General features: G+C 44.7%; 1 long non-coding RNA gene across 1 annotated transcript; it reads right to left on the minus strand.

Moving 5' to 3' along the window:
* Positions 1 to 9,898: 9,898 nt before the first annotated feature.
* LOC139439963 (uncharacterized) lies at positions 9,899 to 15,982 on the minus strand. Its single transcript, XR_011650024.1, has 3 exons — positions 15,817 to 15,982; positions 14,226 to 14,272; positions 9,899 to 10,099 (listed from the first exon to the last, which is right to left on the minus strand). It is a non-coding gene; the product is annotated as an uncharacterized lncRNA (long non-coding RNA).
* Positions 15,983 to 17,044: the final 1,062 nt, after the last annotated feature.

Consider the following 17,044-nt stretch of genomic DNA (forward strand, 5'->3'; position numbering starts at 1 on the left):
ACAATCCTCCCAGGACCACTCAGCCTCCACCACGTGAGGAAGAGCTAAACTGATGTGTGTATGTCTCTTTTCCATTTGCCCTGCAGGACAGGTATCATTTCTATTTCTGTGCCAATAGCTTTTATTTTTCCTGGCATTCTCTGGGTAGGATCTTCATGCTATGAATGATTCATTCTTTATTTTTCATTTAAAATTTTTTATTGAGCTATATCATTCATACATGAACCTACATGAACAATAAGTGTATAGTAAAAGTTGTGAACATATAAAACAAACATGCATGTTATCACACAGGGCTCCCATATATCATCCCACCACTAACACCTTGCATTGTTATGAAACATTTTTTATAAATTATGAAAGATTATCGTCAAAATATAACTACTAACTATAGCCTATATCTTACATTTGGTGTATTTTCCCCAACTCATCCGATTATTAATACCCTGTATTAGTATTATATATTTGTTACAGCTCATGAGAGAACATTCTCGTATTTGTTCTGTTGACCACAGTCCATCTTCCACTGCAGGATTCCCTGCGTTATACAGTCCCACACTTTGTACAATCCATTCAGAGAGTACACTCTACTCAGTGGCTCTCATTCTCATCAAAGAGTTGTGCTGTCATCACCTCAGTCAATTTTAGAACGTTTTCAAAGTACTCCAAAAGGAAAAAATCCCATACCCCTTTATACCTCCCTATTTTTGTCCCTTAGAATTGATACAATATCTTTTTTGCCATTGCTGCAAAAATATTACAATACACTGTTAACTATTGTCCATAAGTTATATTAGTTGTAATTTTCCCATGCATCATCATATTATTAACACTTTGTAAAAGAACATTCTTATATTTATACTATTAACCACAATATTCCTACACTACTGAAATCACTATGTTATATAGTTCCACGATAATTTTCCAGCTTCCTTTCAATTGACATTTAGGTTCACAGACTTCCTCTTTGAGCCACAATTGCATTTATAAATCAGCAGTGTTAGTTATACTCATTATAACATGTTATCATTAATTCTACTCATTTCCACACTTTTACAATAAACCGTATTAAAAATTCTACATATAGTGCAATCTATGTAACTTTTAAAAATAAATAAAAATACATTTAAAAGAAATTCTACATACATTAAGCATCGCTTCCATTCTCAACCTGTTTTCTATAGATAATCCATTCTGTAATGTAAAACATTAGAGTTACAAGCAGGCATATTTGGGGATGATTATGTGATGAACAAAAGCATTCATCTCAGATGCCCTAAATAACTGGAGGTTATTATATTTTTCTAGTGTGTTTAATGCCAGAACAGATGATTTCTTCATCACTCTCCCCTATAGAACAAAATTACTTTTAGTAAAAATATGAAGTAAACAGTAGCCAGAAAAGAAACGCAGACAGTTAAAATTTTATTTTATTGAACTTTGTATATGTAGTCATGCTAGAAAATTTAATAAGTTATTTTAATAATGCTGAAATATCTGAGAAAGTTAAAATTTAGACAACTTCTAAACCATGCCACTGATGTAATGTTTTATTTTCTTGACTTTTTCTTTAGTTTTAAAACAATTAAAAGAATAAATTTCTGTTTTAAAAACCTTAGTTCAAATTCATAAAACTATATATTGTATAGGAATTAAATTTGTACTAAACAATCAAAAACATTATACCCTGCAGCTAGCACTATTTCATTGTTTTTCATTTAAACACAAACAAATCAAAGTGGTCACAGAGTAAAGGACTGAAATAACTCAAGTGCTGTTTCTTTATTTTTGTAAACCCTATCACTGAATCTAAATTTAAATTCAGGAATAGGTAGTACACAGGGGTTGGAGAAACAAACTTGATGAGAAGGACACTCAGATAATCCCCAACTACTATAAATTTTTTCTAGAAGCAAGGTTTTTTATAGTTAAATCCACATGTGTTGGAGGCCAACTGGGAGTTGTCCAAATTGACTTCCAAGTAGAATAAAATGTTTTTTCAGGGACAGGTAATAGACATACACAATTTGGAGCTTACACATATTTTATTAAAGCTTAGCAATAGCCATAGAAGTTGTTTACAACTCAAACCAACAGCAGATTTTTTTTCTGGGAGTCTGCACTGATGCTAGCACATGGAGATGATGCAAAGGAGACTGGTTTGCCATCAGTTTTATTATTATTTTTAAATTCTCCATGGACAATACACCTCCTTTACTGCTACACAGAGGGCAGTGGGCTCTACTGCTCCCACCTTCAGTACACCACTGAGTTCTACTAATGTAGTTACAGTATTATGACATCCAGAAACCCAGGTTGCTCACAAGTTAATATCTGATGGTCTCTGCAGTCCTCCACTGGGTTTTTGACAGTTTAATTTAGAGATACGGCATGTAAAGGATCATACCTTGTACCGATTCCATGCCAAGAGGTTTGGTATCAAATTGAAATTGAAATCAATTTCCTGAATAACTCATGGCTCTCCTTTCATCCCAGAATTTCTCCAAACCCTTCCAAAACCCACTTATATTTCATCCTGGTGCACATTAGGGGGCAAGAAGCACCATAACTTTGATATCTTGGTGGTGTATACTTGGTGTTTTCTCCACACTTTGCTCTTTCAAGCTTACAGGGATGATTCCTGGGTTTTGAAGTACAAGATCTAGTTACGTAATTTTGGTCACATTTTAGGAATATATTCAGAGAATTTCAGTGATAGGTTTTCCTATCATTTCAAGATCATTTTTCTCACCCCCACCTCATATTGCCAATTATTCATAAAGGTAATTTGAGAAAGGAGAAAAGTAAGGCCTGGGCTGTACCTGAAGTTTTATTTGCAATAATAACCTAGCACATTCAATAGCTTGGAAACTGGGACACTGTACCAGGATCCAAGAATCACGAGGCTGCCTTCAATTTGCATTTGAAACCTTTAATGATTGAACAGCAGTTCTACAGCCACTGAGAACACAAACACACCTGTGCTTCTTATTTATGTTCACCTGTGAGCTAATTAATTCCCCTATTTTGTTGCACAATGACTTTCCCGACAAACTCCTTTACTATACTATTTTAACCTGTCAAATTTCCACTGCAGTAAAAAGGTGTTATCCCGATCTGCCTGCCCCTGGGTATAAACAGTGGGGTGCTGGAGCCGGCTTGTGCCAGCTGGCAAGAGCTGATGGTTAGGTAGCATCTCTTCCCAGTCCCTGCTCAGTGATGGCACCCTGGCGGTTTGAAATCAGCTACAGTGGGAATATTTACCCCATAGAAAAGAGCAAATGCCACAAATCAGGGCTTTATTTCCACCCCCTGGAGAGCTGGCTGTTAAACCTTCCACAGCACGGCGTTAGGTATAAATCTGCTATTACCTCACGAGGGAACGTCGTCCACTCCTTCCTATCCCAGCCAGAATGTGCCTGGTGTAAACCACAAGGAGTGAATAAGTAGAAAGGTACAAGGCGCTTAGAGCTCAGGGAAGGAGGCCTTACATTCCCACTACATAGAGCGTATGCAAGGTGAAACCATGCCAAAGTTTGCCAGACTGCACGATCCGCCAGGGATGTCTGTTAGAAGAAAGCCAGTGTCCTCTGAGCCATGAAATGTGGCAGTCAGGGACCCCACAGGAAACACTTGGCCCACTCAGAGGCTGCGGAAAATGATGTAATGAAAAGACTATTTGCAGAGTGCAGACTTGAGGGACACGGGGGATGGTGAAGCGCGAGGGATTAGCAAGAGACGGGCAGAGGGAGAAAAGGAAGAGTGGCTCTACTGCAGGCAAAGATACTTCCAGAATGGTGGCAAGGTTAGCAGGGAGCAGGGGGAGATAAATACCCAACCTCTCTCCCCACCTGCCTCCTACAGCCCACCAGCACCTCTCACTGCAGGGCAGCTCCCAGGGTGCAGGGGTGCAGAGGAAATACCCAGGCCTGCTCTCCACTTTCCTTTCCCTTCATTCTCCATCCCTTTTTCTGCCTCCACAAAGCCCCTCCAACAAGGAGGGAATTGAGTCATTTCACTAAGTAGCTACATGTTTGAAAAGACGTTAGAAGATAATTATTTTATTATTCTGGTGGAAAGAAGGACCTTGTGAGAGAGAGAGAGAAAAGGGATTTGCAGGAGGTCAGCCTGCCAGGGCTCTAATTTAAAACAGAATTCAAATGGCAAAACATTATTCCTAGCTCACTAACTTACAAAAGCCATATAGATTTAAGTGTGCAGAAGAGAAAAATGGTGCAAATAAATGTACTCTTGACTAATCTTTGAGGGCTGCAATGGAACTCAGACTCACTCTCCCCTTGTCACAGAAGAGCAGGATCATTCCAGCGATGCCGCAGAGCCTGACAGATGGACAAATGCGGCAGCCGATGCTGGATCACTTTGCTGGAGCACACAAAGAATGCTTATGTCACCCCCCACTCCCCGGTACTTGCAGACAAGGGTCTCCAGCTGCTTCTCTCCTAAAGGCCTGGAGATAGAGAAAATGCATTTTAAGGCCGTGAAGGCTGTGCCAATGGCCCAATAGATCAGAGCAACCAACGCAAGCCCCAAGAAGCCTTCCGAACTAGGCAAAACTTCTCCCCGTGCCTTCCCTTAATGATTTATTTCTTTTCCCCCGCATGGCTCCAGCCATCAGCTTTCTCAAGGGAGAACAATTTTCTCTGGTCTTCCCTTCCATTACCCACTTGAAATGTGCCATTCCTTGATGCCTTTTGTTCAGTCCCAACTTTCCATGTTCAAATATTATGGCCAAACTAGCAGGGAAATTGCAAACCATTAAATTCTTCCAGTCTCAGACTTTACTGCTATCATGAAAGAAGATACAGTTTCCCAGGTAACAACAGCTTTCTGGGGACAATGCTTTTACCTAAAGAAAGGAGTAGAACGGCAAGAATTCCGGACACCTTTAAAGTGGGGAATGGGGGTGTTGGAAGGCAGGTGGGATTTTGCCCTTGGCGTCACATAGAAGAGTTGGATGCAAGGCCCGGCACGGGGCCAGTCCAGAGGGACAGACACAGATGCCCACTTCTTCAGCTGACCATCTTCCTTCACCAGACCCCTGCTTGGGCCCCCTAATATGCCTCTCTGTTTCCACTCATGGTCCCAGTTATGGCTTGAATTGTGTCCCCCAGAAAGATAAGTTGAAGTCCTGACTGCAGTACTTCAGAATGTGACCTCATGTGGAAACAGGAGACGGTATTACAGTTACAATGAGGTCATTTTGGAGCAGGGAGGGCCATACATCCAGTGTGACTGGTTTCCTTATCACAGGAAGAAATTTGAACAGAGTCAGATGAAGGGAAGGTGCCATGTGACAACTGAAGCAGAGAAGGCCACAGATGGCCGGCAGCCACTGCCCGCAGCCACACTGGAGCCTGAATCGTGCCCCCCACAAAGACGCACGTGAGTCCTACGACCCGGCCCTGTGGGCAGGGGCCCATCCGTGCACTGGACCTTTGAAGATGCTATGGTTGGCCAAGGGTGTGAAATCGTGTGATTGGAACTTCTAAGGGTTGGATGAGGCCACATTGAATCAGGGTGGGCTTTAGTCCACAGGACAGGCGTCCTTTTAATAAAGGAAACTGGACACAGAGGAAGCCAGAAGGTGGCAGAATATCAGAGGAGCAGACACAGGGAGAAAGTGCATCATGTGACATTAGGCTGCCAGAACCCTGTGGACTCCAGGAGAAAGCCAGGCCTGCCGAGACCTTTGTCATGGACGCCCAGGCTCAAAACGTGAGCCAATAAAGTCTCTTGGCTAAGCCGACCCGTTGTGTGGTCTTGGTCATAGCAGCCCTGTCAAAGCAAGACAAACAAAGTTTTCCCTGCGGAGAACAGAGGGAGCATGGCCTTGCTGATACCTTGATTTTGGATTTCTGGCCCCCAGAACCGTGGCAGAATAAATTTCCTCTGCTGCAGCAACCCTGGGAAACTGAGCCAGTGCCTTCCATGCACGCTCCACACTGTCTCCAAGGTGCTTTGTAAGCACTTAAAGCCCTTCAACACAGTCCTGCTGCTCTCAGGAACACTCTTCACTTGAACCCTTGTCTTAGAGCTGGGACAGCTAGAGCAGCCCTCAGGCCACATCTGGCCCACTGTCTGTCTGTTTTTGTACAGTCCATGAGCTAAGAATGGATTGTGCATTTTTAAATGGTTGAAAAAACAACAAAAGAAGAATGTTCCATGACATGTCAAAATTACAGTGTTGAGAAATCAAATTTATTGGAACAGAGTCATACTTACTTACTTACATACCGTCTGAGACTGCGTCTCACTACAAAGGGCAGAGTTGAATAGTTACCCAGAAACTATATGACCCTCAGAGTCTAATATTTACTCTCTGGCCCCTCACAGAAAAAAAAAAATTGCCAACTCCTGGCTTGGAGGATCTAGGCCAACTGGTACATCTTGGATGCTGCCAGCCACTCACCATATCCCCACCAAGGAGGCAAGCTGAGAGCATTTCTACCCCGGGGCCTTTGAAAGTGCTGTTTTCTTTGTCCAGAATGCTCTAGCTCAGCTACTTCCTGACTGGCTTCTTTCTTTTAAGGACTCAGCAAAAAATGCCATTCCTTCTGAGATGCTTTCCCTGAACTTGCTCTCCAAAGTAACTCCCAGCCTACCTGCCATGTTTTATTTGAAATTAACGCATTTACCTCCATTTATACAAAGATATTTAAGCAAGTTTTAAGTGGCTGAAATAATAAAATGTCTGTAATTTTTAAGCAAAATTAGATTCATGGTATTTTAAGAATGTATTTTCAGGAAAAAAAGACATGCATTTATTGAGGTGATTTTGGAAAATATTGAAAAGTATAGAGGAAGAGATTTTAAAAAATCACCACCATAATGCTACCACCCTGAGATCATTACCTTTAACATTTGATGTAGATCCGTCTTTGAATTTTCTTTGTAGGTTTATTATTTAATTTAATAATTTACTTAGTGTGCAATTAGGCTTACCTAACTCTTAAATGTACATGTTCTTTTGGTGCTACCATCCATACTAGAGGAAAGAAAGTTATGATTCATGATTGAAGATACTGTTTATATTTCTATTATGGGTAGTTTGAGGATCCTGGAGGCACACAGAACAGCTAAATTTGATTCTGTTACGAAATATAAATATTAACTCTCCCTATTTTAGGGATTGTAAAATAAAAGAAAAAGGAAGAAAGGAAGAAGGAAAGGAGGGAGAAAAAGATGGAAGGAAGACAGGGAAGAAGGGAGGAAGGAGGAGAAAAGTTCTTTGTGAGTTTTGGTGCATCTTCATAGAAAACTGCAGGTTCAACTCACTCTCTGTATTGCTTTGACGTTTCATGCCAATTATTTGAGCAAACATTATAAAATTATAAACAGGTGCGCCCAAATCCCCAGGTGCCCTTCATGACCCTGCCTTTCCTCGGTCCTCTGGTTTTGTGTCTCGCCCCACCCCATCATCCCCCATTGCTTAGGGTGGCAATTTTAAACCACATCCTCAAAATCTTTGCCCCACGCATGTGGGAGGACTGGCCACCCAACAGAGCACCACAGCAGGGCTGCTGCATGACCCGAGGGTAGATCGGAGAAGGCCACGAAGCTCCCGCCCGGCTCTCAGGAGGTGCGCTCTGGGAGAAGCCAAGCACCGTGTAAGAAGTCTGACTGCCCTGAGACCACCATGCTGGAGAGCCACATGTATGGTCTCTGGCCAGCACCCCCAGGGTCCCTCAAGCACCAGTGGGTGCCTGCGCCATCTTGGTTGCCCAGCCCAGATGAGCCTCAGATGAGTGCCATGACAGCCATAGACCTGACTACAAGCCAGTGAGAGATTCCAGGTGAGAATGCCCAGCCCAGCCCTTCCTGGTTCCTGGACCCCTCAAACTGAGAGCAAAATAAAATGGTGCTTTAAAGCTTCTGAGCTTTGAGGTCACTTGTTACACAGCAATAGTCACAGGAGCACCGGGAAAAGACCTATTTGTGCTCTAGGTCTCCATTTTGCTTCTCAGGCATCCTCAAGTTGAGCTGAGTGTCCCTCCCCTCAACTTCCTGTACTTATCCCAGGGCCACCACTGCAATGTGACTGTCCCATACATCATCTGCCACCAAGGCCAGCCTTGCCTTTGGCCGTCCATCAGCAGCTATTCACATTCACCCCAATCACCTCAAGCATTAAGGAGCATTGGTGATTTGACTAAAGATTAGTCGGGGAGATAGAAGAGAAAGAGTATAATGCACTCACACAGCAGGTAACTCAAAGGTTCACCATCAGACACCTTTTCTTTTGCATGAAGTCCCCCGTGCTCCTTTTCTGCAGAAGTTCTCAGAACCCTTCAGATGTGAATAAGCCTCTGTAAAGAAGAGAAAGTACTGAGGGGTCCCCAAACTTAAGAAATCACTGAAGCCTTTTTCATGGAATAGTTTGTAGATACATTTTGGGAAATGCTGATTGAGAAAAGATGGAGTTCTCATTGCTATTAAGACACTGTAGCACATCTGAAAGGGTCCTGTATCATTGAGGAAAGAGTGGATTCTGTGACTACTCTGTGTGGCTATATAACAAACGAGACATAATACAAATATTTTATTATGTACCTTTCATGACAGATTTTTCTGTTAGCCTTGAGAGGCCTGGCCCCACCACCTCTCTATTATCATGACCATCAGCGCAGTCCTGTGAGCTAAGAGGCCTTGATCATAGAAGAACAATGGCAGGTTCTTGCTAGGTGTAATGCACGCAGGACTCCGCTGGGTCCACGACTTCCTCCAGGGAGCCAATCAGCAGTGTGAGCCTTTCCCCCTCAAAAGGGAGGTCACTGCAGCTGCAAGGGCCAAGAAGAGGTCAGGAAGGACAGGGGACAGCCCTGACCAAGGGCTGACTTGGCTTCCATGGCATGGTCTTCGTCATCCACTCAGGTCATTTGAAAACATAAGGCACTAAACTAAATGATCATGGAAAGTGCTTCCAAGCATCTCTGAACCCATCCTAAGGAGTGAGTGACACTGATAAACGATGTGTTCTAAGCCCAGCTGTAATGCACAGCCAGGTGTGGCCAGTATGACTGATCCCAATCCCTAGACTGAAAAGTCAGGAAAATGCATTGTAGGGATGTGGCATGATTTGTCCAGACTCCTACCCAACATCCAGGTCCAGAAACAGACCCAGCACCACTGTGACCCAGCAAGAGGGGCCCCTGTGCAGGACCTGGCAGTCATCCAGCTGGATGTTTCCCCAAGGGGAACAAGGCTACTGGACTAAGAGGAGGGACCCATCCAGAACCCACATCGCAGTCCTGAACCCAAATTCCTGCCAACAACTCTGAGCCCACCTCCACACCTGCAAGATCACCTCCCATCCCACCCACTCTCCCCTGGCAGACCACCCCAGGCCTACCGGGTGTCTAGAGGGCAGCTATTGCAGGCCGGTGTCCAAATGCCATGGGCACCAAGCTAGAGGTGGGATGAGAAGGGGGCAGCCCAAGGGACAGCTCCCCCACAAAATTCCCAGGGCCTGAAACTCCTGTGTTGGCACAGGGCCTTCCAAGTCACCATGGTGGCAGATCTGATATGGGAGGAGAACAGAACACATTGTATTCAACAGTCTGTTAGCTTGAGTTACACCTTTTAAATTTTAGACCGAGGCTAGGTGGCCCCCCTTTTTGTACTCCTGCCCTGGGCCTCACCAATGTCAGGGCCAGGCATGCTGAGAACAGCAAAGCTCAAATACGCAAAGCTCCGCAACCATAACCTGGCTCTTGGGGACGTGTTTGGTGTCACTCACATTCCAAGCATGACATACACCCAGGCAGAAGGTGAAATCAAGGCTGTCAACAGGAATTACGCCCTTGCCACACAGCCTACCTCACCTTCCAAGGTTTCTCCAATGCAGTGTTTGTCTTTACTATTAACATGGGTTCCCACGAGGCCACCAAAATTTCAGAATTTCTTTTATTTTCTGGGTCCTCCTTTATTGTGGTCGACAAGGATCCTAGAGAAATATGCCCCTGGTTCAAAAGCAGAGCTTCGTGCAGAACACACTTCTCTGTCCATGTAGTGATCTTAACAGTAGAATCGCTGTGTTTATTTCTTCTTGGGAGGCATTTTTTCAGGGAAGGCCTTTTATCTTGAATAGAAAAAAGGTAAAGAAAACCAGTTGAAGGCATGAGCTCAACTGTAGCTGCTGATCACAAGCATACCTAACTCTGAATTAAACAGCTGCTTCCTCTCCCCGAGAGTGTGGACTCTGGACAAGTTGCAGCCTGTGGGGCTTGGTTTTGGCTTCTTTATCACCAGTAATAAGACCCAGTGCAAGTTTCTGGAGAGATCTTTGAAGGGGCTTAACACACTGAGTCTTGCTTAATGAGGTGCAGACCAAGAACATCACAGAACCACTAAAACGTCCCTCTCCTCCTTTTCCCAAAATGCAAAGCCACTTGGGGTATGCTGGTCACTGAGTTTTCTTCCTGGCTAATTTTTTAAAAATTGAAACACAGCCGCTGTGGGTCCTTCAAAAATGTATGGCCTCTTCTTACATAGCCTAGAGAAAGGAACCTTCTGGTCGTCTTCACAGACATCTCAACTCATATTTCTAGTTCCTTCTCCCTTTGGCCAGCAGCCCCTAGGATCAGTTTGGTCGGGAATTCCTTCAGGTCTACTATGGAGTGCTGTGGGTGGGTCGTGGCACATCATTTTCTAGCCCTTGGTGTTTGGGAGCTGTGGACCAGTGTCAGGTTGCAGGCGGGGGAGAGGAAAGCTCTCACGGACTCTTCTCTTTTCTGCACTCTGTATTTGGGAGCCTTGTGTGCTCTGTGTAGTTTTCCCTAGTCACAAGGTCTTGGAAGCAAGAGCTGTGTGTGCTTGTGCAGGACAAGCAGAGGACCAGGCTTGGCACTTTAATAGTTGAAATGCTACGACTCTGAGAGAGGCAGTGAGGGGACTTGATTCCTGGTTGGCAATGCTGAGCTCTCTGGAGCCTTGCCTTTCTTTAAGTTCAAAGTCATTAGTCCCCTTAAGTGAAAAGATATCATCCCTACCCTCAGTGCACACCCCTTCCACGTTCCACACACAGTCACGCACACTTCTGTGTAAGGATGGCTCCCCTCTGGCTATCCTCCCTGGTATCCTTCATTCTACCCCAAATCAAACTGGAAGTCATCCGTCCTTCATTCTCCCACCCCTCTCCACCGGCATGGGGCCAGCTCTCCTTAGCTGAACTTTCCCTTCCTGGGTCCATCTCCTCTTCTCCATACCCATCACTACGTGATTTGGCAGTCAGGACCCCACAGTCTAATCAAGAGCAGCCCTAAAGGCACGGGCCTGGGACCTGTCCTCCCGTAGCCCTCATTCTCCAGCTCTAACACACAGGGCTTGGTACCTGGTAGGTTCTCTAAATGCATGGTTTCCTCAGACCACCCCTCCAGGCATTGCCAAGGACCTACAGTTGTCCAGGTGTCATCACTGGCAGGCAACCAGGTAGAGGACAGAAGAGATACAGATGAACTTCCTACATGGCATGCTACAAGCCAGAAATCCCACCACTGGGATGGGCTTGCCTCCTGAGTCAGGAGGTCTGTGTTAAAAACCACCTTTGGTCTCCAAGGTCAATAGAATGATCATATCAGTTCAGATGGGCTTATTTGGCTCATTAGTAAAAGCCTGAGGGAAGGGGACATAGCACAGGTGAGGGTTGGTAGGTGATCGGGTGAAGGGAAATCCATGACATAAGACATTGCTGCATGGAAGGGCTGGTTCGGAGGGAAAATCGCAGAAATAAAACTCTAGGTATTTAGCCTGTGCCTCTAGAACTAGATTTATTGTAAGAAAGGCACATTAACAATCGGTAATGGAGTCGGAAATAGGAGAGGCTGAACTTCCTGTCTGAAGCCATAGGCTCTTAGGCTCTGCTTCCACTTAGGGTGATAATTCTCAATTCTAGTCATCAATCTAATGAAATTATGTGCTTGATTTCCTAGAATTTTTCTGACTTTGAATGGACTTGTTCCCCAAACTTCCATGTTCCTCTGCCCTCATAAAGGGGCAGGTTTCCAGGATGGTGGCCAGGCGCTGCCTTGACGTGTGCACGTGGCGGCCAGAGTGGACACAAGGGACAGGCTAAGACTTACCCACCCCAAGACAGACGAGCCGCTAGAGTCACTTTTTAATTGATTACTGCAGTCAAAATAGGAAGAAATCAGAGCCGATGAAGCAACCCACTTAGCTGGAAGGTGCTCTCTGGACATCTTGTTTCTAACATTGCTCCAAACCAGGTTGACTCTTGGGATCTGGCAGATGTCACTGATTATCAAGGGCTGCTCCAGTTCCCTGGGCTTTCTCTGCCCTCCTGGCCTTCCTTTCTTCTCCCCTCGTTCTCTTTCCTCTTTCCCTCCTTTCCTTTCCTTCCTTCTTTCCTGCCTTTCTTTCTTTCCACCCATCCTTCATTCAACAAATATTTATTGAGGGCTTATAATAACGAGGGTCAGACCATAAAAGAAGAATGAGACAAAGATAATTCTACAAAATCCGCCCCCACCCCCGACACACACACACAACACACACAACACTGTCCACGAAGCTCCCCACCCCCGACACACACAACACACACACCACAACACTGTCCACGAAGCTCCCCACCCCCGACACACACAACACACACACCACAACACTGTCCACGAAGCTCCCCACCCCCGACACACACAACACACACACACCACAACACTGTCCACGAAGCTCTCCAGTTCCAGGTCTTCTCTCAGGTGCTCAGATTGCTCACACTGAGCCAGCGCTGCTCTGTCACGTCGCGGCCAGTGCGAGGCATCCCCGGCTCTCAGGGGCAGGCCACGGGCCAAGGCAGAAGGGGCTGTGAAGAGGACGCTGACCCGGGGCCAGGCTGACCGGCGGGTCTCCTGGCTCGACCTTACGAACGCCCTTGACCAGTCACGGGGACCCCAGGCGGCGGGGCCTCCCCCGTAGAAAGGAGCGGGGTCTCCAGCCTACTCCAGTTCTCTGGGCCTCAGCTGGTTCTGACAGCTGAAAGGTCACCTCAGAGCGTGAAGGACGCAGGGGTCACACAGAGGAAGGGGCCCACTCTGCCAAGGTCACAGACGTTCAACTGAAAGCAGAAAGAGAGGAGAGAGAGAGAGAAAATCCTGGCCCTTTAAAATGTTTGTCTATCAAAGAAAGCACAGTGAGTTCAAGCAATTCCCATTTCCATTAATGTAAAAGATTCAAAGTGCTGTTCTGGGTCAGGCCTTGGCTCTTCATAGGAGCAAGCCCGAGAAGCTGTGGAGGGGCAGGAAAAGCAGTCTGCAGAGACGCAGCGCCCCCTGCTGGGCCCTGCTGCGCACGGCAGGTGTGAGTCCCCACACCTGGGCGCCCGGCCTCCACCGCGGAGCCACCCAAGGCGTTCGTGTTCATTAGGAGCTGTGCTTGAGAACTCTGCCAGGACCACCTGCTCCACAGGTTAATTCTGCCCAGGTTTTGGATTTACTTTTGCATCAAACTGTTCACCCGTGCTCTACCCCTTTCTTTATAAATACACTCTCGATATGTACTAATAAAAACTACTAAGTTAAAATCTGTTATTTAGAGTGTGTAACTAGGCTCAAAGGTCTAAAGCATCCTTTGGTTCAGACTCCCTTAATCCATCAGCTGGCGCCGTCCTCCTATAAGACCTCCAGGCCCCTTCCAGCTCTAGAGTTCAGCCACGTGGAGAAAATCAGGTACTTACTGCTCTAGTAAACAGGGGCCATTTCATATATGGAGAAATGTAAGACAAGTTCCTGATGCCTCATTGCAGAGACTCAGCAATTACAGTAAACAAAGGCAAATAACACTTACTTTAAAAGATAAATAGCAATTATAAAAAATAATCATTCAGATTAACAAATAAAATGCATCCTACTATGGTATAGACCATCCCTTGCAAGATGATTAGCATTTTGATAGCATGCAAGGGATGGTGGGGAAATAGAGCAAGACAAAAATGAAGACAGAAAACATGTTAGCATTTTTTGATGAAGAAAAATGAGGTTAAATTTGCTTAAGAAATACCGGAAGATCAATTTAACCCGAGTGGGAATTTTTAGGAGAATAGAGTAAGATAAGGCAGGAAAGGGAAACCGAGACAAGATTAGGAGATTCCGTAATTGCAAGGATAAGGAGTCTGAGCTTGTTCCTGGAAGCAATAAGAAAACATGGAAGACTTCTGGGAAGGGAAATGAAATGATCAGAGTTGTTTTAAGAAGCCTTACCTGGCAATCACCTACAGGCTGAGTCATTCTCAGATGTGAACAGATCCCTAAGTATAAAAGACACAGAGGTAAAAATGAGGGTCTTTCAAGGTCACAAATGTGTGCATAAGGGCAGGAAAGGAATCCGGCTCTTTGATATTCTTTGGGATCAAGCAATATACCGTAAATTAAAATAAACTGGATACTAAGCCAAGGGGATGCCAATAAAGCAAGCACCAAAAGAACTCCTAGAGAGGAAAGAGAAGGATCCTGACCCAAGCCTGCAGGAAGCAGAGCCAGTGTTAAAGGCCCCAGAGCTATCCAGAAAAATAAGGACTGGGAAATAATTGGTTGGGCCTTGTCACACCCTGCAGAGAATGCGTAAATAACGTGTTAATGAAATGATTGATTAGTTACGTGATGCTTTTAATTAATTATAAGGGTTTGAACAGGGAGGAAACTAACAAATCCTCTCCTTCTCAGCCCAGTACCCTTGGTGCAGGCCCCCCCCCCCCCACTTATAAATAGCCCTCCAGGTGCAGGGCTGGGGCCAACGGCTGTGCTGTGGTCCACCCTGCAGATGGACAAACACTCAAGGCAGGAATCACCCACACCTCCCAACACCCATTTGTTTACCTCAGGCTGTTCCAGGTTATCTATTTTGTGCGTGTCTTTCTAAAAGTGAGGGGCCCGGAATGGAGCACATTGCTTTAGAAATGCCCTAGAAATCAGAGCTTCAAAGAGGACCATGGCTTCTCCACGCTTCAGTCCAGAGCTGAGTGTGCGGTTATATTCAGCTGGAGTGTGTACTGGACTTGTGGCTGGGATACTTCAAATCAGGAACTCAGGAAAGCAAGGTCACTTCAACCCTGAATGAGTGTACCTAGCTGTCGTGAACCTAAATGTGAGATTTTTTTTTGTCACTCCCAATAGAGTTTTAGCTTGTGACAGTTAGCCTTATGTGCCGCTTTGGCTGGGCTACAGCACCCAGTTATTTAATCCATCACTAGTCTAGGTGCAGCTGTGTTTTGTGGCTGTGGTTAACACCCGCAGTCAGCTGGCTTTACGTAAGGGAAATTACCCTGGAAAACAAGGGCGGACCTCACCCAATCAGTCAAAGGCTTTAAGAGCAAAAACTGAGGTTTCCCAGAGAGAAGAAATTTTGCTTCAAAACCACAACATCAGCTCCTGTCCGGGATTCGAGCTTGCCAGCTTGCCTACGGATTCCATGTGCAAGACTACAGCACAAGCTCTTGTCTGAGTTTCCAGCCTGTTCTATAGATTTTACATTTGCCAGGACCCATAATCATGGCCAATTATGTCTAATCTCCTGGTTTTGTTTCTCTGAAGAACCCTGACTCTTTTTCACAGCATTTCAGCCCAGACCTAAGCACTAGATCTGGGACCTAGTAGGTATTTAATAAATATTTGGTGCATGAATAAATAAAGGAATGTATTTTTAAAATTTAGATTCTGTCAACTAATATATTTACCCTTCATCTCAACTTCCAAACATCTAAGTATCTGACAAATTTGCTCTATTAGTTAGGGATGTTTTTGTCAGCAAGTAACAGAAAAATTGACACAAAAAGATTGAATCAAAGAGGTTTACCTTTTCGGGAAGCATGGGCTGCACAGTGACGACATCAGGGGCTAAGTTTCTTTTCTCTTTCAGACCCACCGCCCTTATCATGCTTGCTCTCACCCTCGTGCCTTTTGACTCTTGGTCTCAGGATGCCTACTGCACCCAAAAGCATCAGAGCCACACTCCAAGCAAGAACGAGGGGGAAGGGAGAGGGACAAATTCCAGGCCAGCTGGGTCTGCAACTTTTATATCAGGAAAGCAAGAACTTTCCCAGATGTGCCATCCAGTAGATTTCCTTTCACATCTTCCTTTTATCCAAATCGGGATTGCATGACTGCACCTAGACCAATTACAGACAAAGAAGAATAACTGGTTTAGAGCAGTCACAATTCATGCCCTGAGATTAGGATTGGGCCCTACTCTCCCTGGAGTCAAAGGGCTTCTGCTGCTACCCATTTAAGTCAGGGTTCTCTTAGCAGGGAAGGGAGAACACAGATACTGAGTTAGCAAAGGGAAGTGCCTGCCACACATGCCTTCCATCACACACATTTGAACAAACAAATGTTCGTACAGTCTTTCAGAGTCAGCAAGGTCATGATGCTAGTATAAAATGTAATAGTCAACCCTTAAAATGGACTTTTCCTGCCCAACAAGGTCATTTACATGAGCTTGGAATAGGCATTTAAAAGAAGTCTAAAATTAAAAATAAAAAAAAATTAAGCCTGAAAAAAGCAGCCTAAAATGTTGCACAAGTGTTTCAATTTAGAATGTTAGGTCTAGCTGTTTTCATAGACCTACACCCAGCACTTTTCATTCTTTCCTTTATATTTAGGGCAATGGTTACATTTTCTCCATGCCCATGTCACAAGAACCGAACACAGTGTTTGGCTTGAGGTACTAGTTCAATGAATATTTTAAAAATAAAAGTGTGGGACTTGGGGTTGTCCTGAATGATATTGCAGGGACAGATGCAGAACAATATATATCCTGCCATAACCCATTGAATGAACTGGAAAAGAGTGTAAACTACAATATAAACTATAATCCATGCTGTGTAGCAGTGCTCCAAAATGTACTCACCAAATGCAATGAATGTACCACACTAATGAAAGAAGTTGTCCATGTGGGGGGATTGGGGGGTGTGAGGAAGAGGGTATATGGGAAACTCTTTTATTTTTTAAAGTAATTTTTTGTATGATCTATGTATCTTTAAAAACAGATTAAAAAAGTAAAAAATTTTTAAAAGTGCAAGTTA

This window comes from Dasypus novemcinctus, chromosome 11, assembly GCF_030445035.2.
Source record: "Dasypus novemcinctus isolate mDasNov1 chromosome 11, mDasNov1.1.hap2, whole genome shotgun sequence".
NCBI classification, from domain to species: Eukaryota; Metazoa; Chordata; class Mammalia; order Cingulata; family Dasypodidae; genus Dasypus; species Dasypus novemcinctus.